At 45.0% G+C, this 23,729-nt stretch overlaps 1 long non-coding RNA gene across 1 annotated transcript; it reads right to left on the bottom strand.

The window, feature by feature from the left end:
* Window positions 1–342: 342 nt before the first annotated feature.
* Window positions 343–22,702, bottom strand: LOC144782665 (uncharacterized). Its single transcript, XR_013601197.1, has 3 exons — window positions 22,677–22,702; window positions 7,368–7,409; window positions 343–488 (listed from the first exon to the last, which is right to left on the bottom strand). It is a non-coding gene; the product is annotated as an uncharacterized LOC144782665 (long non-coding RNA).
* Between the last annotated feature and the right edge of the window lie 1,027 nt (window positions 22,703–23,729).

Genomic DNA, 23,729 nt, shown 5'->3' on the forward strand with positions numbered 1-23,729 from the left:
GGAGGAAAGGAGCTGAGGAGAGTAAAAGAGGGGAGAAGAGAAAGGGTGCAGAAAAAAAGAGCTAAACAAATGGAACAAATTGGAGGAAGAAGGGAAAAGAGAGAAACAGGCTGGGGGGTAGGACATGGAGAGAGGTAAGGTGAGTCTAGTACACAGGGTGAAGAACTGAAAAGATGAAAAGGAGTTATGTAGATCAGAGGAAAGAGATTGACAGAATAGAGTACAAAAGCCAAGAGGAGGAACGTACGAGGGGAGGTGAAGGAAAAAAGGACTAATGGGAGATAATGGAATAAGGGCTGGAGAAAGAACTCTTTCTTACCACACAGTTCTCCACAAATTAGGCTGACCCACCAATCAAGCAATGGTTCTCGAAAGGTCATGTTCCATGAATTTGGGCCACTTCTTTAGGTGTCGAAGCCCATTTTCAGTCACTGCCAGACCATGGTACAAAGGGGTGAACAACGTTGAGGTGTGGTACTAGGGTCGTCCTTGGTTAAAGGAAGAATAACAAAGAAGATCATGTTGGTTGTTAAAAACAAATATTATGAGCAATATGGTTTCTGCACATGCCTGAAACAGCATTTGGTACCATTACCGTAACCTCTACATCGGCCTTAAAACTCCATAAATGCCTTCTCGCCTTTATTTTTCTCGTTTTTACTAAACAACGTGAATGTATTGGCTTGCATGCAAAATGGCGGACTTCAAATGAATTGTTTTATTTACTGATAGGATCAAAGAAATTATACAGTTTTCCAAATACCAGTCGAATTTCAATGGCCGTAGGCATTACAGATTTTCTTAAAGTTAGGTCTACTTTGGGTAGTTTTTGAAGATTTTTCATGGTGTAAATCAAATTTACTGTTAATCCACTCATGTTGACATCACTGGGATCTGTTAACCAAGGGCTGGCAGATGACCTTTACATGTGAAGGGCATGCAAATGTTATAATGAGTTATGGGCTTTGCATATATGCAACAAACAGTTATTTCGAATTTCTTTAGTTCAAAGGCGACTGGCTACTGAGAGACTGCATGACTCAAACCCCTGTCAGAGAGAAACACAAGTATTTACTATAAGCAACAGACCCAAGTCTGACCTACCCACGGAAATTAACCCTTGGTGTAAAAGCATTTATTCCGCTTTGTGCAGACACATCAGGATTTTGTGGCCAGGTATGGCAAATATTGCAGCAAAAAAGTGCGATCCAAACCCTCAAAATGTGTGTTATATTTGGGAAGTCAGACCATGTGTATGTCACAAAGATGCAGCTCGGTCCTTGGCCTGTCACTACTGGGACTGTGACAAGTCACATTATGTGACCTGACGTATCTAGCAGCACCGCACCTCGGAACAGGAAGGTGTCTGATGCCAGAGAATAAAAATCTAAATTCCAAAACTCTGCTCTCTGGCTTCTGATGTAGCGGAAATCACATCTTATTTGTGCCTTATAGTCACACGTGTAGAGCGTAGCCACATATAGGGCCAGATGTAGGTCACCCAATATCAGTCGGTAATGGCTGAAATTACCGAATTTCGGTTGTTACCGACCGGCATTGGGCTTTTGAGATGTAGGTGGCATTTTTGTAGAATTCGGTATTTTACCGAATCGGTAATTTAAGGATTCGGTAAAATACCGAATTCTTAGCATACCGATTCGGTTAATTACCGAATCCAGGATGTAGGGAGCACTCAAGTTAGTGCATTCCTCAGTTAAGGATTCGTTATTTACCACCATCTACAAGTTGGTGGTAAATAATGAAAACCTTTGAAAAAGCATTTTTTTTGCTTTTCCAACAGTGCCATGTTGCAGACATACATGCCCTTAGGGAATGTATGTCTGCAACATGTGCATCCATACACAATTGAGGGGTGCACCAGGGTGTCAAAGTGACACCCTGCCGCCCTTCAATGTATTCCCCCTTTTACCGAATCGGCATTTACCGATTTGGTAATTGACATTCATTCCTACGGGCCTCCAGGCCTCCAGGCCCATAGGAATGAATGGCAATTACTGAATCGGTAAATACCGATTCAGTAAATACCGAATCTTAACAATTCGGTATTTTTTACCGAAAAATTACCTACATCCCATTTTCCAATTCTAAAATAACGAATCGGTATGATTCAGTATTTTAGAGTCGGTAAAATGGGATTACCTACATCTGGCCCATAATCTTTTGTCGTATTAACATGAAGTGTTAGAATTTTGAAATGTACTCAAATGAAACATGATGTGCTTCGGCCAGTTGAAAAGTAACAATGAGAGTAAATGTAACTAGCAGAAAACATTAAGGTGAAGAACTCATGTTGTGAAACCGACAATTATTAATGTGTTAATTGTGTTTATTAAATATGTCATTTTACATTGTAGGTAAACACATTCATTGAATGTGCCTTATTTGCTATGCAATTCCTAGAAGCTCATATGCTGTTTTCTTATTTAAATTGAATCTTGTAGGTCTGAAATGCTGCTCCCTGGAAACTCTCGCTTTAGAATTAATAGCAGAATTTCATGTGTGCTGTGGAATTTGTTATTTCTCACGTTTTTGTTTTGCAGGTGAAAGAAGCACTCTTGTTAACTAGAACAATGTATTTGTTTTACTAGTCAGGCAAGGAGAGAAGAAATTACAAACATATAGCTTGAGAAAGGTTGTTGTGATTCATACAGGAGAAGGCCTGGGAACCAAGGACAAATTGTTGCAAGAAAGGAACAATGCTGTCCCATGGAACACTGTCTTTAGGACTATACCCAGAGCAGATGGGGTGAGCCGCAATGAATCTTGGGAAGATACCTGCAATAATGTGTTGCTGGAAGTAGGGAAAGTGCCCACTTTTTCTTTGCCATCAGAGAGAGAGCATCGTAGAGCAAGCTCTGTCTTGGTAGTGTTTTGTTACATGACCCATCAATGGTGGAGGCTTCTTAGTAAGACTCCACACTCTGACACCCTTCATTTTTCTTCTTGAAGACGCTTAAGTAGGGATGTTATCTTAGTGTTACTGTAGGGCTAGATTAATGCTTCTAATTCATCAACCCTCGTTGCAGGGAAACCTGGACTTATGCTTTCTGATTTTCTGCATTCTGCTACTTGAACTAATTGTATTATTCATGCTACATTGTCTCAATTGGATACGTAGATTTGGCTTTATGCTAATTCTAATGTACTTTACACTCTTGTATCGAGGTGTCTTTACGTTCAGTTATTTTTGGCTTTGTACTAAACCAAACTAACCTTAAGTAGTAGTCTATGATTACTATGTCTTCCCGGGGACTATTGTTTAATTGATTGGCTGTGATAACACATTTTCTCTTCATACTGCGAAAAAAACCATTAGGTTGTTACTCTAGAAAAGGTCTAGAACTTATGGGCCAGGCCCTTTCACTTCTGACAACCAAAACTCCAGAGGTGCAAAAGGTAGGGGGCTCCAGAGAGCCAGCGACGAAGATGGCTACTTAAGCAGAGAGCTCAGCGGCCCAAGTAGAATTGCTGCGCCTAGGCCATGTTTTACTCTCTGCCACAGTTTCCTAACACCGGGGCGGTGTTGGTGGAGTTGGATGTATGACATGGACATCTGGACATGTGCTGAGGGGCACTCCAATAACCTTTAGGAAGCTGTGGTGCCTTACTGCTCTACACCCTGTATCCCTTGGCGGCTGCAGTTTCACAGCCTTTTTGGCCCTGGCACTGCAAGGGGGCTGCCGATCACCTGGGCCCCACCGCCTGCTGTGTACCCCTGCTGAGGCCTTTCATTAACTTCCCTGCACTTTTGGGGACCAGGGCGTGTCGGGACCTCTAACTGCAACTGAGCGGCTGGCCCCTGGAACAGCTGCATTAGCTGGGGGCTTCCAATTTGGCCACCACCTCAAGGCCTGCTTCTCCGCCTGCTGCGGCCGTTCAGTTGACAGGGCCTCCCATCCTCATGCCCCCTCTGAGTGAGACTGGGGTCCATCAGGGCCATTTCTCACTACTGGGTGACTGGTCGACCTGTCTCCAAAACTCCACCACATTTGGTCCTACCTCCTCCAGAGGGCTCATGGATAGAGTGCCGCTGCAGTGTGGATCAGGGTGAAGCCTGACAGGGCCTAACTACTTTGGCCAGGGAAATCCTTAACTCTCCAATACCAACTGAGGACATCAGAGGTGGCATCAAGAGTCATCCCAGTGGAAATAGCTCCTGGCTCTGATGGCCTCCCTGTTGACTTTTAAAAATCTTATGTGGATACTCTTGCTCCGTGCCTCCTCGATATGAGACGATTGTCAGAGGGACCCTCCTACAATGTACTATGGAGGCAACTATTATGGCCTCCTTAACCCGAATAGGGATTCTGGTGAGATAACCGTGTATCATTACTATAACAGACAACAACATATTTTCCAAGAAGCTTTCTCAAAGGCTTCAACCTTTAATGCACTTTCTGGTGCTATCAGAGCAATACGTTTTCATTCCACAGCTCTCCACTTCTTTTAATCTTGGTATGCTAATGGCCATTCTCTACTTGGTTGATCCACAGCTTCCATCTGTTGCTATGCTGCTGGATGCAGAGAAAGCATTTGACTCTTTGAACTAGCAATTATGATGGAAACGCTCCACAGATTTGGGCAGGGTAAATACGTTCTGTCACTTATAAATTTATTAGGCACTTTCCCCAAGGTTACCGTCCGCGTGAATAAACTCTAGCAGAGGCACACTAAGGTGATCCCTGTCCCCATTGAGCTTCACTCTGCCTATTGAACCTCTGACCTGTTACATACAGGAATTCCAATCACATTGGGGACTGAGTCTCATTAATCAATCCCTAATCTGTTCCCTGTATGTGGATGATGTCATTATATTTGTTCAACACCCTGATATTATTCTTGCACCTTTATTCGTGAGGGCGTCCGATTCGAAGAATACTCTCGACTTTCCATCAATTGGTCAATGTTGGAGATGCTTCCACTTACAGACAATTGCCAGGCTCCGTCTCTGGATTACTCTGAAAGGGAGCCCTGATGGTGTACGATACCGCGTGATCTGTGTCTTCCACAACTCTCCACATTAGGGAGTATCTCCTTAGTTAAAATGGTGGTACTTCATAAATGTTTGTACCTCTTCTCTAATCTCCCTCTCCAGGTCCCGCTTTACCTTTTTGATCAATTAAAGCAGGCATTATCTCACTTAAACTGGAGAGGTAGCTAGCCCAGAATACTTTTGGAAATGTTAATATGGCCATTGCAATCTGGTGGCCTTGCACTGCCTGATTTCTACACTTATTACCTCGCTGCGCAGGCTCACTATTTAAAATACTGGATTGTAAGCCCATCTCGCCCACCCATGTCAGGGCGTAACTTGTTGTAGCTCGTACGCACTCATTGTTGAGGCAAGTCTGCATGTCGCCACAATCATGCAGCACAATGTTGATGTTCTGGCCATCACCAGCCGAGCCTGGTAGGATGTTTCACATGGACTGAGTCACTCAAGCCCATACTCACCCTTGATCCCCCTCATAGACATTCCTTTGCTGCCGCCGACTCTTGAAAGGGCCATGAAGGGACTCCCATGGCAGATAGGTCTAGTCACAATGGGAGACATTTTTGTGGATAACACAATTATCTCTCAGCTAGCCTTTTGTTTCTGGGATATAAACAAGATATCCAAATCTGATACATAGCCCATACCTGGAGTAGGCAAGACGAATGGAAAACTAGGAGAAGCCCAATATTTTAGCACTCTGGGCCTTTGTAAGGGTTATTGGCAGGTTCACATCAATCGCAAAGATGAAGGGAAAAGAGCCTTTTCTATCGCAAGTTGGTTATGTTAGTTCAGCATTTTGTCTTTTGAATTGCATGGGGTGCCGGCAATCTTCCAAAGGATGATGACCACTCTTTTACATCCCCATCAAGCTTATGTGGGTGCTTACATTGATGATGTCATTCTCGTTAGCTATAGCTGGGCTGAGCACTTAATCCACCATTTAGTCGTTTTAGAAACTTTAAATTGGGCCAGATTATAGGTAAACACCAAAACGAGTAAAGAGTCACTAGACAGGTAAAATACTTATGATATTTATTGGGGGTAGGTTATAATAAACCACAAAAAAAAAGTGGCAGCCATAAACAAAGGATCATGTCGTAAAACTAAACAAGATCTACAGGCCTTCTTAGGATTGGTTTGGTTATTATCGAAGGTTATTTCTGGATTTTCTGAGTGTGCAGCACCCCAAACTGATCTGTTAAAGAAAAATATTAATACTAATCAGCCTTTAAAGAATCCTGCTCCAGAGGTGCATTGGGCCATCCAAACTCTAAAAACAATCATAACTTCTGAACCAGCTATGCGATCACCAAACTTTGGTAAACTCATCTTATTACAGACAGATGCGTCAGGAGCGGGCTAGGGAGCAGTCGTTTTGTAAAAAGACTCTGAGCCTGCGCATGTCCCGCATTGCTCAACGACAGAAGATCCTTACTGCAGGATGAATGGTATAAACTCAGAACTCGTACATGTTGACAGGCTATAATAGCTGCCATGACCTCAGCAAACACGAAGTTGAACATTCGGTTCACCAAATTTGTTACCAGAGCAGCTAAATCGCTGGAGAAAAACAGGGCCACAAATCTACCTCCTTCAGGCTGCGCCGTCATGCCGCCCCGCGATCAATTTATGAACTCTTGATCATCCACTGTTGTTTACTTGAACATTGTTTCTAGCCTATTATTAATTGTTCATACTTACTTATATGACTTTTTGAAAATATATGTCAAGCTGCCCCTCCTCAGATTTTAATAGCGACGTCACGATCGCTCTGACAACCAAGGCTCCGAACATTACAGGCAATTATTCAATATCTGGGCATTTTAATCATAACCCATTTTTTAAGTAAGATCATTGCACTCTCACTGTATTAATGTGTGTCTTTTAAAATTTTAGTTTTTTGTACACATGAATCACACGTTTTAAAATTGTTATGGTTTTAAGTAATCAAACAATAAAGAATTTTGACTCTGAGGGAAATGGGAGGCCTATCCTATATATTAGTTGAAAGCTGTTTCAGAGGAACGAAATTACTCAGTGGTTTAAAAGAAATGACTGGCCATAAAATGGGCTGTTGAATTTTTAAGATATTATTTAAGAGGTAGGGAATTTCAGCTATACACCGATCATGCCCCATTGGATAGATGGCTAAAAAGAAATCAAATAATGCCAGGGTAATGAGGTGGTTTTCAAGTCTACATCCTTTCACATTAACTGCCCGCCAGAAAGGGAAACAGTAGGGCAATGCTGACTTTTTTTTGCGAGATACGCACAGGGCCTTTTCTTCCAGATCGAAATAATGTACTGGAAGGGAGTTGTGTGATGAACGGGATAGAAAATGTGCACTCACCTGTAAATAAGGACTCCCTCATGATCTTCACCGGCAGCCAACCTGAAAATAGAAAAGGACAATGCTGTGAGGAAGGGGGCATCAAAATAAACAACAGAGACACAGTATGAAGGTGGAGGCAGACGTAGTGAAGGTTGCACCCCAGCAGAAACTGAAAAATTAGTCTTCATCCAGGCAGAGCGGCCAGTGGGAGAAGTCGGCTCCTGGAGGAACGCCATGAGAGGGGAAAGTGGAGAATAGCCCGAACTGTTGGAGGCTAGAGGAAGGAAAATGGAAGAAAGGCGGTTTGGTGACAGAATTTCAATCAATCAATCAATCAATACATTTATAGAGCGCGCTACTCACCCGCGAGGGTCTCAAGGCGCTGAACGGAAGGGGGGGGGGGGGCGCTACTGCTCGAATAGCCAGGTCTTGAGGTGTTTCCTGAAGGTGAGATGGTCCTGGGTCAGTTTGACAGAAATGAGGGTCCAGATGAAGATGCATGGTGCAAGGACTGGTGGTCCTGTTACAGGGATTCTGCTCAGACACAGAACTGTGCACAGAGACTCAGGACCTCAGTGAATTAGGGTGTGCCAAAAACTCACATTAGTACCCAAAATTCCCTACCAGACTAGCATTCAGTGTCACATTAGCTCCTTGTCCTATAGCAAAGAAACCAATGATTAGACAACCTAGAACATGCGACTTAGAACCATCTCAGGAATTGTGGGAAGTGAGAACACTCTTTTGTTATACTCTCATAACAGTCCACAACAACGACGTGATCTCAAGCGCAGTGTTTTAGTCAACATAAGCATACATATGATTAAAATTAATATGGTCAGCATGGTTACTATTCCATAAAATACAAAACGAGGAATCATATTACAATGATTGTGCAAACAGGTGATAAAAGAGCCTAGTTTAAACACCCTCCCTATATAGTAACTATGTATTATAAATCTATAGAAGGTCTCTTGAGCTTTGTTAGGGGGACCCCATTTACCTATCCGCTCAGTAAGTGTAAATTACATCAGGACCAGTTAGTCTCTCTGCATGCCTGGAATCTTCCAAGTGTGTGAAATTATGGCCAGTGTGCTATGATAAAGGAGCCAGAATCCTACTTGGCTTGCAGCTGCCAAAATGTTGTGTCTAGAATGTGCTACACTGACACGCGGATAAACAGGCTCGCACGTTATGATAACCTTGGGGGCTCAGCACTCACTGTACAGACTGGGGGCGCAATGTATGTCTAGAGATGTCAAAAAACAAACCTTTTCCCATGTATAGACCCTTGTGAAAGCTAACTCAGCAAAAACAGCTAAGCAGTGTTGTGTGCAAAAAAGCAGCAAAAGGTAAAATGGCGTTTAAACTTCTAACAAGCAATGCTAACTTAACATGCACGCAAAAAGAGGCTCATAAACCACACTACACCCCCCCAATCACCGGGTTCAGGGAACACGCAGCACTCAGGGCAAACTTAATAGAACGCAGAGTTCAAGTTTGAATGAGACAGAACCAAGTTCAAAAATTTTGCCAAACTTGAAAATAGGGGACGGGAATTGAAACAACCCAATGAGTGGCAAACGTGGCCACGGTGTGAGGAAAAAAAACCTCACACATATAAGAAAAAATTAACATATCCACGAGTTCAATACGTCTATGAAGCAGAAAAAAATCCGTACTTCAGTCCAACAACGTGTAAGAACCATATGGTGCAACCGCCTCCAGTAGGAAGTCGTTGTTATCATCCATGAACATTTCAGCCATTCAATTAAGTAAAGGGAAAGAACATACATGTTCCTTGATTGTCGGAGCCTCTAGGATCATCAGAGGACAACTCGGGCTTATTTCAAGATAACTGCGATCCAAAATGTCATTGGCCGCAGTCGAAATGTTCCAATTGCCATGTGCCGCTGCGCATGCCATAATCCCGCTACTAGAACAGTCTATATCATGAGCAACTAAGGGACTCATTAGTAGATTAAAATCTAGTTCAGGAGACACCGTGTTGCAGAGACACAAATCCAGGGCCCATTCATAATCACAATCCAGGCAATGGAAAACAGGCTGCACGCAAGTGAAGAAAGAGAAGCGGAAAGATAAACCATACGCTACATTTAGAGTCGCCAAAGGCAGCGATCCATAGTATTCTAGCATCCGGTTACGAAGGTGGAGCAGCCGGTACAGAACATCGTGGGGCACAAACTGTACATCCATTTTGTAGTAAACAAAACAGCAGCAGAATGCCGCCGCCTAAAGCCGGGAGCAAGGGGAACCCTCCAAAAGACACTCAAAAAAATCGAATGAAAAAATGCAGGGATCACACCGAATATAGTCTGAAAGGAGGTCACAAAGCCGGAGCATACTACTTAAAAAAAGTGTGCCAGTCCAGTAGTCGACGAGGCATTCAAGATAGTGTGAATCAAAGCACCAAAATGCCGGGGCAGGTCCGTGTTTAATAAGGCATTTACCTCAGTACGAGTATTTGCAACTTGAAGGACGAATGTCTCATACGCAGATGTAAGGGGGACTTCCTTCTGGGACAAAAGAGCTCTTATTTTGCTCATCTTGTTGAACTCTGCTTTCAGGGTCGGAATTGAGGTGCCAGATGGAAACATCAAGCCTGCCATGCGGAGGAGGGAACAACACATTCTTGCAGCAAGTTAAACGCTGGGAAACAGTAACAATATAAGCAATACCAGCGTGCATCCCACAAAACTCTTCATTATTTAGTAATAAATAACTACCATTGGCAAGCAATGTAAATGTAGGTGTAATGGGCGGAACTGGAGAACCCTTCAGTACACACGCTAAATTTGGTGCAAACACATTACAAGAGCCGTGCAACTGAAGATTTCTGCATGTTAATGAATGATCTGGTGTCGTGGTGCAATCTTCGCCATTTAAAAAAACTTCTTTACCATCCCTCAAATATCTATAAATGAATGGGAGATTCCATACCTCATGAAGATAAGCACCACCCAGGGGCTCAAATCTGCCTATGACATAGTGTTTCATGCAGGAGTCGAATTTGAAAAGTGAGAACGGCAAAGTTATCAACCCCTTGGTTGAGCCAAACGGCCGTATTGGCTTCTACTACAGAAAAAGGCAAAGGTTCGAACTTCTCAATGTGCAAAAGTGGAAACGTGGCATCCTTCATTGACATAAATTGCTGTCTAACAGTCAAATTGATAGGCAGAAATAATAAAGTCTTGTTCATGTAATCCCATGGAACTCGGCCATTTTTCAACGTTTGCAAAGTCCAGGCAAACTGCATAACAGAACGCAATTAATTTTGCCCATGATACAACACAGCAACATCTTCTTGCACAATATCAACCACAGATGACACAATATTATCTAGAGTGTAAATTCGGGAAGAAAGGGTGTTAATGCTATTATCTACAACTGTAAGCCCTTTTTCTAAATTGGCCTGATCAAAAGCTCTAAGCCTAGAAGCAGCTTCAATTTGTGACAGTTTCCGAACTTCATTGTAAGCAGAATCCATCTTTTCGATCTGCCACCCGCAGGGCGTTTCACAAAATCATTCAAATCGACAATGTCAGTGTGTTTTGACAAATGTAACTTAACAGACGCCAAGGACGAATGACTAAGCCAACTCTGGCACAATTTGCCTACAGAGTAGGTGGTGACTGAATGTTGAGTCTGAAAAAGGGGATAAATTCTAACCTCTGTATAGCCAGGGGTCAGACCCAGAAAACGGTGTTGGCAGGAATCTGCACTTTTTTGCCATAGCAACCAGCCTTTGGGATTAATGCCGGAAAAATTAAAAGAGGATTTTCGAAACAGTGCCTGTAAGTCAGTCAGGGAAGTACTGGTATAATTATTTCAATGGGGATATTCACCCAAATCAGGAAATGATGGAGCATTTAATTTGTTAGAAGTAGCTAATCCAAAGCAGGTCATTTGTGAAATAGTGTCATTCAGAAACAACATATGGTTTGAGATGAGACATGCACGATGCAAAGCCTCAGTGCCTTGCACTTGGCAACTTTTAGAACCCCAAACAGATTTAAGATCAATAGTATCCACTGTTCATAGCCCCCAACTGCCAACTGGTCAATAAAGGACTTAGAATATAGTAATTTTGTGTGGGTCAGTCTAACCTTGGAAAACGACTTTTCAGTCAACTTAAAATAAAATACATCAGGGTTTGATTGATCAAAATCAGTAAAATAGGAAAACGTTTTCAAAACTGTTTTCGAGCTGCCTTCCACTGGGGCGGGACAGTGTTCCCACTGTGTGTAATTAACCACATTTCTAAATGAATTAGTTTTATGTAAAAAATTATTGCCAAAATGTTGGTAAGAGTACAAATCACTATAATTTGCAGATTCCAAATATAAATCAGCATCAAACCATCAGAGCGAATATTTTGTTTAACCACATCCCCCATAGAAACACGGAGTACATTGGGAACATTAATAACCTCTGTGGGACCATGTATCTGGAACTTGACAGCATCCCACACTGTCCCATCTAAAACGGGCCAAGCAGTTATATTCACAAATGTCTGGTCCCTCTTCATGATGTGCGAAGAGGTGTGGGGAGCCAAAGTTCCATCAATCCCTCGGATTGAAGTTCTTACCTCAACATAGTGTCCATTGATAAAACGGAAAAAATATACAACAAATCCTGTGGACATGAACAAAAAAAATGCAATTAGCACCAGCCAAATATAAGTCCAAGGCGGTATCAAAAAATGTTTCTTAAACCAGGCAGCAAAAATTGAAATTTTTGAAGGGGACTTAGATGTTGAAGAGCCAGTGTCAAATGAAAAACGGGATTGAGTAGCCACATGGGTCTCCAAATCAGGCATATACAAGTCAGTGGTGTAAGTATATTCAGTGTCATTAAGAGGATCAACAGCAGGTTGTTTCAATAAAGGATTTCGTTCATTTCACTCATTTCAACAGCAACATCAGGCCCGACAGCAGGATCCAGGGCCAAAACAGAGTGTGTCGCATCATTGCTGGACACGAAACCGCAGGCGTCATACTACAGAGAATCGGCCACCCTGTGTGGTTTGACATTGTCAATGGAAATGTACCTGTTCCCCTTTCGCCCAGGAAGAGGAGGTAAAATGACTGTTCTTGTACCCTGCACGCCAAGCACGGCAACTGGAGGTCGATAGAAAGGACCAAATTATTTTTTGTTGTCGATCTTCTCTTGGACCAGGTTGCCAACTTGGGGTATCCAGGCGACTACCAGAATCTGCAACGCAGCTTCAGATGTGGAGGGCAAGTGTTCCTTTGCAAGACTGTCTCTGGTCTTTTGTAGGTTCTGCAAAACATTAGAATGTTCATCTACGTCAAAGGATGCGGCTCCCGCCGCCGTGTCTAGACCAACAAGGTCCGGAACAAACATCTTGATGCCAAAGAGCATTTCGTATGGGGTCTGCCCACCCAGAGACCTTCTAGGGAGATTATTTAATGCACGCTGTACGCTATTGAGGTGGGCGAGCCAGTCTCTGCCAGCACCTAAAACCTTCGCTGTCAACGATTGCTTTAAATCACGGGTTCATCCGCTCCACAACACTATTACCCTCAGGCTGGTATGGAGACGAAAATTTGACTTGGACCCCAAATGAAGCCATGGCATCCTTGTGCGCCTTAAAGGCGAATGCTGGACCCTGGTCCGAATGGAAGGTACCACATGCAAAAATTCCTACAAAGACCCGCAAATCCCTTACAACAGTTCTAGCATCAGTGCTCCTTTGAGGCCACACCCAGACAAAGCGCGTGCAAGAGTCAACTGCTACTAAGATGTACTTATACGCAGTATCAGAGGAGAAGGGACTGCAGTGATCCAAATAAACACACCCAAGTGGTTTATTAGATATGTACAACTGAGTTTAGGGCGGGCGTGCAGCAGAAGAAGGTTTAATTTGCTGACAAATGCCACATTAAAGGACAAAATCATGCATCTGTTGGTACAAACCCCGCCACCAATATCGTTGCTGAAGGAGAGAAACAGTAGCTGACACGCCGGCATGCGCCAAAGCCATCCCGGCGTGGGCTGCTGTAATCAAAGCCTGTCTGCGGTCGGCGTTGGGGATTAACCTGTCACCAACGTCGTTAATTCTCACATAAGGAACTTTATCAGGACTTAAATGATAAGAGTACTTCGAAGGGAAACCCTTAGGATAATTACTTCCCTTCTCAGTTGCGGCGATAGCTGCCAAGATGTCATAATCAATCTTACTTTTAGAACATGTAACCCCTGCCACTGCAAATGTTGCTACTGCTGTCTTCGAGGCTAGTCCGCGAGACAGTTGCCAACAGCGTGAACCCCAACACGCTGATGACCCAGAGTATGAATTAGAAAAACGAGTGGGAGTCGTTCCTTGAGCTCAGCCACTCGAACCCAGATCATTTTATGTTTTATTGTGCAACCTTTGGAGTCCCCATGGACAATTGAATCCAAAAGGGTAGATTGTCATTGAAAGACTGTACACAGTAGTAAGAATCGCTCACAAGAGTAGTCACACTGGGGTACGCGTACTCCAACGCAAGCATCAGAGCACGTAGTTCTGCCAACTGGGTGGTACAGTCCCCTAATGTCTGTGTATGCACGACATCGGACTTGAATTCACCATCCACCATAGTACCAACCACAATTGCGCAGGCCGCGGAATACGCGTGTCTAGAACCCGTAGCCGCTTGAGCACTTCAGTCAGTGTAAATGATACAACGAAAATCCTCAAGTGGGCGCATAGTCAGAGGAGCAGGATGAACAAATTCATACTGCAAGAACTCCTGAGTCTGCAAAGAAGAATCGAAAATTAACGTTACATCCGGGGATGTCAAGGATGTAGCCCATTGTATCCACTGAGGGTGCAAGGCCTTGGAATTTGGTACACTGGCCTTTGTCACTGCCTCCAAGGCAGGGTACGGAGTAAACACCACAATGCGTTTTCTCTGCGACAGTGCACGTTCCTTAAGAATCGCCATTTGCACTGCTGTCAAAACTTTTTCCACAGTGGAAAACCGCAATTCAGCCGAAGTGTACAGGTGTGACTTGTAAGCGATAGCGACTGTGTCTTCCTCATTAAAAGTGAGGTACGTGAAACCTACCGCCCCTGGCACAATTCTAATCACCAGGTTGGTGTGGTTATCACGAGTCGACCAGAATTTAGATTCAAGTAGGTCAGCCTGCAAAGATTGCAAGATGGCTGAATGTTCAGGCAGCCAGCACGATTTGGAAAATGTAGGTTGTATCAACGCATAAAGCGGCTTGATACGTTGGGCATATTCCGGAATGTATGTACGTCCGAAATTCAAAAATCCCAGTAGAGATTGCAGCTTTTTCAGTGTTGTGGGAGCCCGCAAAAGTGCACATTTCTGCAAAAAGTGAGGAGCCAAACCTCGACCCTCATTGTTGAGCTCCTAGCCCAGGAACAACACTGTGTACTCTGCAATGTGAGATTCCGCAAAGTTAAACTTATAGCCAAAGTCCGCAAAACGACAAATTATGCGGTCAACACGGCACAGATACAGCCATAATTCGTCGTCTGTGAGATAAATGTCATCCACATATGAACATGCATCTGCGTTGAGTCTCTCAAGAAGAGAGACTATTCGGGTAGCAATAACACCTGGACTATTCTTGTAGCTCATTGCCAAGCAAAGGAATTGGCGTTGTTTGGCACCACAGGTGAAACTCGTCCACTGACTACTAAGGGGGGACAAGTTATGGGCAAAAAAAACATTAGATATGTCTAGCGTGGTCTTGAACCTTTTACGCCCCAGACTATCCACAAGAGCAGAACTGTGAGTATTTTGCACCGCACACGTATGACAATGTGAGTTTAAGTGGCGGTAATCCAATACCAAATGATGCAAACCATCCGGCTTGGTCACAGTAAAAAGTGGGTTATTCATCGTAGATACAGACGTTTCAATGACACCTTGATATTCCAATTGTTCAAGGATTTTGGCAACAGAGGCTTTCGCCTCTCGCCGTATGGGGTATTGGGATTGAGGCTGTGGCATAGACCGCAATGGAATCTCATGTCGAGGGGATAATGTGTCCCAACCACAATGAGTACGGTACAACGCCGGCGCAAGCGCCTTAGTCCAGTCTTCTGCAAACTGCAGAGCCTGCTCCTTTGGCACTGTGTGCGCGAAAGCGGGAAGGATCACCTCCTCCCCTTGCGGAGCAGCTAAGACAAAAGGAGGGGGCCAGTCGACCTCCGCCAATAAAATATCATAGGTAGTTGTTAGATTTTCCCCAAAAAACCTTTAATAGTGCATTCTATGTCTCCTTCAATCACAAGGAAAATTTCATAAAGTCTTTCCGGGGGAGCCAACTCTAGTGTCAGCTGTTTCTACTACAACTAAGGTGTCAGTCGCTGTCACCCTCAGTAGTGGACGCAGCGCCTCTCGAACAATGGTAATCTCCGCCACGCTGTCCAGCAGCGTCAGCGCCCATGTCAGATTCCGAAGCTGCGTTCTCACTATCTGTGGCATATCTCGCTGTTACAGCAGCAACTTTCTTCTTCTGAAACTGGGGTCTTTGACAGGTGTCTCGCCCTGCTTGCCTTTTCCATCAGCCTTAAAAGGCTGCTCATGGCTCTGTTGGGCACCTTGACCTCTGCCGCCGCCTCCTCCACCGGTGGCCAAATTCATACTGCAAGAACTCCTGAGTCTGCAAAGAAGAATCGAAAATGTATTTATTTATTTATTTATTTCCGGTATTTATAAAGCGCAACACTCATCCCAAGGAAAATCCCGGCGCTATGAACCAAGAGAGACTACTGAAGGCATTGCTGGGGGGTTATGTTTTAGGGAAGGGTTATGTTTTAGGGAAGAGGTGAGTTTTCAGTTTTTGTCGAAACTGAAGATAGTTTGTGGTGTGTCTTAAGTCAGAAGGTAGGTCATTCCACCTTCTAGCTGCCAGGTAGGAAAAGGCGCGGCCACCTGTTCTGACTTTGTAAATACGCTTAGGTTTGGCCAGAGCTGATTGACTCGATCGTAGATTCCCGTTGGGAACTTAGAAGTCGATCTTCCCTTGGAGAATTGTGGGGCCAGTTTTGTGAAGAGCTCTGTGCGCATGACTTAGTAGTTTAAAGGCAGCTCTCTGGCGCATCGGTAGCCAGTGAAGTTTCTTTAGGCATTCCGATGCCGAGTCTCGCTTGCCTTTATTACAGACCAGTTTGGCCGCTTGGTTTTGCAAGACCTGAAGGCGAGAGAAGAGTTGTTTGTTCATCCCTTCGAATAATGCGTTGCCATAGTCCAGGCGGCTAACCAGTAGGGCTTGGGTGACTGAGCGTCGGCAATCCAGGGGTATCCAGGGAAATATCTTTGCGAGAAGTTTAAGTATGGCAAAACCCTTGCCCCAGAGTGATCGGACATGGTCCTTCATGGACAGGGCGTCGTCCATGATGATCCCCAAGTTTCTCGCGTGTTGTTTTGGAGTGGGGGCCAGTCCTAGTGAGGGTGGCCACCATGTGGCGTCCCATATAAGTTTGGCTCCCCTGAACAGGAGAATCTCCGATTTGCCAGCGTTAAATTTTAGGCAGTGGTTGTGCATCCATTGGGCCATCTCGGAGAGACAATCGGGTAGCTTTTTTGTTGTTGTCTCAGGCCCTTCATCCATTGCCACCATCAGCTGTGTGTCATCAGCATAAGAGCATATGCCAATGCCCCACTTCCTTCCAATGTCAGCCATGTAAATTAACGTTACATCCGGGGATGTCAAGGATGTAGCCCATTGTATCCACTGAGGGTGCAAGGCCTTGGAATTTGGTACACTGGCCTTTGTCACTGCCTCCAAGGCAGGGTACGGTGTAACAACCACAATGCATTTTCTCTGCGACAGTGCACATTCCTTAAGAATCGCCATTTGCACTGCTGTCAAAACTTTTTCCACAGTGGAAAACCGCAATTCAGCCGAAGTGTACAGGTGTGACTTGTAAGCGATAGCGACTGTGTCTCCCTCATTAAAAGTGAGGTACGTGAAACCTACCGCCTCTAGCACAATTCTTATCACCAGGTTGCTGTGGTTATCACGAGTCGACCAGAATTTAGATTCAAGTAGGTCAGCCTGCAAAGATTGCAAGATGGCTGAATGTTCAGGCAGCCAGCACGATTTGGAAAATGTAGGTTGTATCAACGCATAAAGGGGCTTGATACGTTGGGCATATTCCGGAATGTATGTACGTCCGAAATTCAAAAATCCCAGTAGAGATTGTAGCTTTTTCAGTGTTGTGGGAGCCCGCAAAAGTGCACATTTCTGCAAAAAGTGAGGAGCCAAACCTCGACCCTCATTGTTGAGCTCCTAGCCCAGGAACAACACTGTGTACTCTGCAATGTGAGATTCCGCAAAGTTAAACTTATAGCCAAAGTCCGCAAAACGGCAAATTATGCGGTCAACACGGCACGGATACAGCCATAATTCGTCGTCTGTGAGATAAATGTCATCCACATACGAACATGCATCTGCGTTGAGTCTCTCAAGAAGAGAGACTATTCGGGTGGCAATAATGTTATGTTATTGATTTTTATTATGCGCACAGCTGCTCCAGCAAAGGAGCGTCCTGGCGCAGTGACAAGGTAGGACACAACATAACAGAAACTGAACATTAAGACCACTGAAGAACATTTTAAAACAAGAAAGTCTTGATAGCTTTCCGGAAAAGCATGAGGTCCTCCAACAGGCGGATTTCGACCGGGAGGGAATTCCAGAGGGTTGCAGCTTTAACACTAAAAGAGCGTCCGCCCGCCCGACAGAGCCTGAATCTGGGGACTACAGCAAGAGCCTGACCTTGAGAAAGAAGAGTACGTGTAGGTACATAAAAAGACAGGAAGCTAGACATAATTTGAGGGCCTATGCCTTTCAGAATTTTAAAAGCCAGACACAAGATTTTAAAATAAATTTGCTTCCTCACTGGAAGCCAGTGCAAGGAGCGGAGGACGTTTGACACAGAGCAAAATCTGGGCAGGCCTACAATTGCTCTGGCCGCGGCATTTTGTACCCGTTGTAAACGGGTAATTTCTGCCAGGTTAGCCCCTACCAGGAGAGAGCTGGCATAATCCAGGCGCGAGATGACAGTAGCCTAGATTACCAGCTGCCTGGTTGGGGCATCAAAAAACTTAAGGGCAGGTCTTAAACCCCTAAGAAGTCCGAAACAGCATGCTGCTGTTTTCTTACTGTGGCCCACAAAAGTAAGACCGGCATCCAGCCAAACTCCCAGATTTTTCAATTCCGATACAGGAGTTGGCGCAGGTCCCAACTCAGCCGGCCACCATTGATCGCCCCATAATTCCACTCTCTTTCCGATGATCATCACCTCAGTCTTGGTGGCATTAAGCTGGAGACAGTTTCCTGTCAACCAGGTAGCCACCGCCTTCAGTCCGTTCTGAAACCTGGGGGCATCATATTCCGCGTCCCCGCTGAGAGTAACCGCCAGCTGAGTGTCGTCGGCATATGAGACCAGGGTTAGGCCCCACTGCCTAACGACTTCAGCCAGCGGTCTCACGTATAGATTGAATAACGTGGGGCTCAGCGAGGATCCCTGCGGAACCCCCATGGCCAGCGGCTGAAAATTGGACTTGAAGGGAGGGGTGGCCACACAGAAGGAACGACCATCAAGAAAGGAGCGGAACCACTGCAGCGCCTGGCCCCCGACACCAATCTCCGTGAGCCGGTGCAACAGGATGCTGTGGGACACCGTGTCAAAGGCGGCGCTGAGGTCTAATAATATCAGCGCCGCCGTCTGACCAGCATCCAACACCGCTCGCAGATGCTCTACCATCACAAGAAGGGCGGTTTCCGTGCTGTGCCCAGCACGGAAGCCATTCTGTGTGGGGTCAAGGGCATTAGACCGGACAAGATGTTCCGACAGGGCCAGATTGACATGGGCCTCCATTATCTTCGCCGGCCAGGGTAACAAAGAGATCGGGCGGTAACTTTCGGGCTTCGAGGGGTCCAGGGTGGGCTTCTTAAGGATTGGGGAAACCACCGCCTGCTTCAATTTCGTTGGAACCACACCTGACTCCAGTGAGAGGTTGACTAAAGAACACACAACCGAGCGTCCCAAGAAGGCCTGATCTCTAAAAAGAGCAGGTCTTACTGGATCCAACGGAGAGCCAGATTTGACCTTCGACGCAAGTTTGTCAAACCCTTCCGGGAGTAGGGGAGGGAGAGAATGCAAGGTAAGATGGCTTAAAGCCCCATCTGAGACTCCCAGGTCAGTCCCTGTGCTAGGGAATGTCCGATAGATAGCCTGGACCTTTCCCAAAATAACACCTGGACTATTCTTGTAGCTCATTGCCAAGCGAAGGAATTGGCGTTGTTTGGCACCACAGGTGAAACTCGTCCACTGACTACTAAGGGGGGACAAGTTATGGGCAAAAGAACCATTAGATATGTCTAGCGTGGTCTTGAACCTTTTACGCCCCAGACTATCCACAAGAGCAGAACTGTGAGTATTATGCACCGCACACGTATGACAATGTGAGTTTAAGTGGTGGTAATCCAATACCAAATGATACGAACCATCCGGCTTGGTCACAGTAAAAAGTGGGTTATTCATCGTAGATACAGACGTTTCAATGACACCTTGATATTCCAATTGTTCAAGGATTTTGGCAACAGAGGCTTTCGCCTCTCGCCGTATGGGGTATTGGGATTGAGACTGTGGCATAGACCGCAATGGAATCTCATGTCGAGGGGATAATGTGTCCCAACCACAATGAGTACGGTACTACGCCGGCGCAAGCGCCTTAGCCCAATCTTCTGCAAACTGCAGAGCCTGCTCCTTTGGCACTGTGTGCGCGAAAGCGGGAAGGATCACCTCCTCCCCTTGCGGAGCAGCTAAGACAAAAGGAGGGGGCCAGTCGACCTCCGCCAATAAAATATCATAGGTAGTTGTTAGATTTTCCCCAAAAAACCTTTAATAGTGGGTTCTATGTCTCCTTCAATCACAAGGAAAATTTCATAAAGTCTTTCCGGGGGAGCCACTCTAGTGTCAGCTGTTTCTACTACAACTAAGGTGTCAGTCGCTGTCACCCTCAGTAGTGGACGCAGCGCCTCTCGAACAATGGTAATCTCCGCCACGCTGTCCAGCAGCGTCAGCGCCCATGTCAGATTCCGAAGCTGCGTTCTCACTATCTGTGCCATATCTCGCTGTTACAGCAGCAACTTTCTTCTTTTGAAACTGGGGTCTTTGACAGGTGTCTCGCCCTGCTTGCCTTTTCCATCAGCCTTAAAAGGCTGCTCATGGCTCTGTTGGGCACCTTGACCTCTGCCGCCGGCCTCCTCCACCGGTGGCCGTTACCGATGTTTCCTGCAAAGAGCGAGGAGAACGTTGTTGAGTAACCTGAAACCTATCAGGTGACTTAATAGTACTGCGGTCGTGCAAGTCATATTTAGGCTCAATAGGGGCAGGCATGGGTGAAGCTGGACGGGAACCCTGTTTCTGTTGCTGCTTACCCTGTTTTTTGTTCTTACTCCAACTTTGTTTCTGAACTTTTGGGTGGTCATCTTTATCAGATGACCCATGCTGAGTTTGCTGCTGTTTTTCTTTCTTAGCGAAAGGCTTAACACCTAAACTATTATGGGCCACGGTCTTATAAGCCGCCGTAATAATTTTCAGTAACTGGCGGGGTTTGTCGGCGTTAGGTACCTCGTGCAGAGCATTAGAGACTTGGAAACTTACTGCATCCCCCTTGACATTTGCAAGGACAAAATCGCGTACCATGTCAAACGTTCCCACGAGCCGCATTCCCAACTCCACAGCCGCCTCCGGTCCATGTTCATCCTGAACACGCTTCATCACAGAGGGCAGTACAGTCATTTACGGGGTGCCAAAGCACCTAGTGTAGACTGCTGCAAAAATCAACCCCCTAGTTGTACACTCATTTACATCAGGTACTAAGTCTTTCTGCAAACTAACTGTGAGTATCTTGTGTTTTCAACAGGACTGGTATTAGGAAACACTTCTTCCAGTTGATCTAATTTATCGGCAAGCCAAAAAGGCAATTGCTCCTTATCTTGGGGACGCTTGCCCATGACCGCATTAACCACGACGGGACTAAGTTTGAGTCCGCCACTGCCACTGGATGCGCTGCACCACCCGGGAGGTTGCGTGTAATGTAATGAACCAGACCCCTGATGACTGCAATTGCAGAGGCATATAGGGGCCTCAGTTGTTGAGCTGTCATCGTACCCGCCTGAGGATGTGGGGTGTATACAGCTAAAACAGGCCAAGTAGCACCTGGAATGGGCAACGGTCCTTGTCTAACCACTGTATTAACGTGTGGGAGGGTGCCATTAAACCAAACGGCATGCTGCCAAGCAGAAATCCGAATTTCCACTGTCCGATATGGAGCGTATACTGCAGGAGCATCAGCAGGGGTGTAAGTGTGGAAAACACCAGAATTAGCATCAACCGCGGGAAACGTGACCCAGGAGTATTACAACTCAAACGGGTATGTCACGCAGGCGCAACTACAAAAACCACTGCCTGTCCCTCCATAGAAACGAGGTATTCCTGCAAATGATTTCGTACAGCCACACGACTGTGTGCTGGGATATCAACCGCAGCCATATCGAAACAGTAATAGTGAAGTGCAATGCAATACAAAAAGGCACAACTGGGTAGTAATTTAAACAGAAAACCGTTTTAAATTGTTCAAGCTTGTATAAGCCTATGTAACTATAGGTAGGTTATTTATCCGTCACTACTGTCAACCGGAAACAATAGTGAGGGGATCATAGACTGATATAAGCACTACTCAAGAGACTCACAATAAGACCACACTCGTTGGCGGCGCCATGTTACAGGGATTCTGCTCAGACACAGAACTGTGCACAGAGACTCAGGACCTCAGTGAATTAGGGTGTGCCAAAAACTCACATTAGTACCCAAAATCCCCTAACAGACTAGCAATCAGTGTCACATTAGCTCTTCATCCTATAGCAAAGAAACCAATGATTAGACAACCTAGAACATGCGACTTAGAACCATCTCAGGAATGGTAGGAAGTGACAACACTCTTTTGTTATACTCTCATAACAGTCCACAACAAGAGTTAATAAAAGACATGGTAAGGTTAAAATATTTATTTTAACGACGTGATCTCAAGTGCAGTATTTTAGTCAACATAAGCATACATATGATAAAAATTAATATGGTCAGCATGGTTACTATTCCATAAAATACAAAAGGGGGAACCATATTGCAATGATAGTGCAAACAGGTGATAAAAGCGCCTAGTTTAAACACCCTCCCTATATAGGAACTATGTATTATAAAACTATAAAAGGTCTCTTGAGCTTTGTTAGGGGGACCCCATTTACCTGTCCGCTCAGTAAGTGAAAATTACATCAGGACCGGTCAGTCTCTCTGCATGCCTGGAATCTTCCAAGTGTGTGAAATTATGGCCAGTGTGCTATGATAAAGGAGCTAGAATCCTACTGGGCTTGCAGCTGCCAAAATATTTTGTCTAGAATGTGTTACACGGACACGCCGATAAACAGGCTCGCATGTTATGATAACCTTGGCAGCTCAGCACTCACTGTAAAAACTGGGGGCACGATGTATGTGTAGAGATGTTGAAAAACAAACCTTTTCCCATGTATAGACCTTCGTGAAAGCTATATCTGCAAAAACAGCTAAGCAGTGTTGTGTGCAAAAAATCAGCAAAAGGTAAAATGGTGTTTAAACTTCTAACAAGCCATGCTAACTTAACATGCACACAAAAAGAGGCCCAAAAGCCACACTACAGCCCCCCTTGGCAGACGCTTCAGAGCAGGTCACAGCTGTGGGGGCTGTGGCAATTTGGGTGAGTTTAGAAAAGAAAATTGGGAGTGAGGGGAGAAAGAAGAGCTAAGGAAAGGAAGAAAAACCTCTGACATATCAAGTGCTGGTATATAAACACCACTCTTTCTTGACTTCTAAATAGCAGGGGCAATCAGCTGGGTGGTAAGAGCCGTGTTGGGGCAACTAACTCCTCTGAGATAAGGCTTATCAAGGGGTCTGGTAAAACACTATTTGACATGTGTTGGGATAGATGCTCCACAATAAACTTATATGGTCTGACTGCCTGTGTACACTTGTATCATAATTTATTTCGAACTGTATACTGATGCACCATGAAAAGAAAAACTCCCAATACATTTTTTGTAAACAAAACAAGGTGTCTGGTAAAATGCCTGAAAGGAATGTTTTTGTGTTTGCTAACCACTTTTTCTCTTTGCCGGTGTGACAGGTGCAAGTTGAAAAGAGTGTGACCTTACTAACCAGCTCACGCCCATGACCATTGATGACGGTGGAGAAATGGGAGGATGAACAAAACTACACAGGTGGAAGGACTAAGGACAATAATGTACTTGTTTCCTTCTACAGTTTTA

This window comes from Lissotriton helveticus, chromosome 9, assembly GCF_964261635.1.
Source record: "Lissotriton helveticus chromosome 9, aLisHel1.1, whole genome shotgun sequence".
Classification (NCBI taxonomy): domain Eukaryota; kingdom Metazoa; phylum Chordata; class Amphibia; order Caudata; family Salamandridae; genus Lissotriton; species Lissotriton helveticus.